We start from the raw sequence: 1,794 nt of genomic DNA on the forward strand, positions 1-1,794 counted from the left end.
TCCCAGGCACCCCCCAGTGTGTTTTACGGGACTCTGTATACGGACCTGATATCATATCGGGGTGTTTGGGACCCCGGCGACTCTACATACCGACATATCATTCCGGGGTATTCAGGACCCCGACGCATCGGTAGCGCTATCTGCATACCGACATCATATCATCTTGGGGTGTTAGGGACCCCGAAGCATAGGTAATTTTCTTTACATACCGACATTATGCCATCCGGGGGTCTCAGGAACCACGGTGACTTTCTGCGCACCGCATTAATATCATGTGGGGTATCGAGGACCCCGGCGACTCTCATTGCGCACCAACAAAATATCATATTGGGGTATCGAGGAGCCCAGCGACATTGCGCACTGACCGAAATAATCTTGGGGTGTCAGGGACCCCGGCGACTTTCTTTGCGTACCGACAAAATATCATCTTGGGGTATCGAGGACCCCGACGATTCTGCGGACTGGTCAAAATCATTTTGGGGTGCCAGGGACCCCGGGACGCACCACACACCAACTTGATATTATCTTGGGGTTTCAGGGACCCCGGCGACTCTCTTTGCGCACTAACAAAATATCATATTGGGGTATCGAGGACCCCAGCGACTCTGCGCACTGACCGAAATAATCTTGGGGTGTCAGGGACCCCGGCGACTTTCTTTGCGTACCGACAAAATATCATCTTGGGGTATCGAGGACCCCGACGATTCTGCGGACTGGTCAAAATCATTTTGGGGTGCCAGGGACCCCGGGACGCACCACACACCAACTTGATATTATCTTGGGGTTTCAGGGACCCCGGCGACTCTCTTTGCGCACTAACAAAATATCATATTGGGGTATCAAGGACCCCGGTAGCTCATCGCACACCAACCAAATAACATCTTGGGATATCGGGGACCCCGGTAACTCATTGCACACCAACCAAATAACATCTTGGGGTATCGGGAACCCCGGCTACTCACTACGCACCAACCTAATATTATCTTGGGATTTCAGGGACCCCGGCGACTCTCATTGCGCACCAACAAAATGTCATCTTGGGGTATCGGGGACCCCGGCAACTCACCGCGCACCAACTAAATAACATCTTGGGGTATCGGGGACCCCGACGAATCATTCCGTGTACCAACTTATCATCTTGGGGCGTCAAGGACCCCGCCGACTTTTTCTGCGCACCGATGTAATATTTTACTGTACTATCATTGTAAGCATACAATATCTCAGCGTCACTCACAGACATGTTTTCGCGTTATTAAAAGATGAATTTGCTGTATTTATCTTCGTAGCTTATTGAATAAACTCGTTAGGAACATGAACATGTTAATTCTATTACATCTGTGTGCCTCGCCTATTATTTTATCCTTTTATTTATTATTTTACTCCTATTTTCGGGCCTCGCGTGGACCATCCTCCCAAGTCATTTATTATTTTATCCCTCTTCATGGGCCTTGGCTCAATCTTCCCAATTATTTATTATTTTTTTGTCTTAAGGGCCTCACGAGTCCCAACCCTTTATCACTGCATCCCTTACATGTCTGCATCCTTAACATCCCTATATCCCTCATATTACTACATTCCCTATATTCCTGCATCTCGTATATACCGGCATTCCTTATACCTTGGCATCCCTTACATCTCTGTATCCCTTACACTCCTGAATTCTCCCTGCATCTCTTGTATCCTTTCAACCCTTATAATAAATATATTATAAATAAAATACTTATGGCCACTGGTTCGAGTAAAGGTAAGTAAAGGTAAGTAAAGGTAAGTAAAGTCTCGTAAATAATAATTTTA

Source organism: Osmia bicornis, chromosome 12 (genome assembly GCF_907164935.1).
Source record: "Osmia bicornis bicornis chromosome 12, iOsmBic2.1, whole genome shotgun sequence".
Taxonomy (NCBI): domain Eukaryota; kingdom Metazoa; phylum Arthropoda; class Insecta; order Hymenoptera; family Megachilidae; genus Osmia; species Osmia bicornis.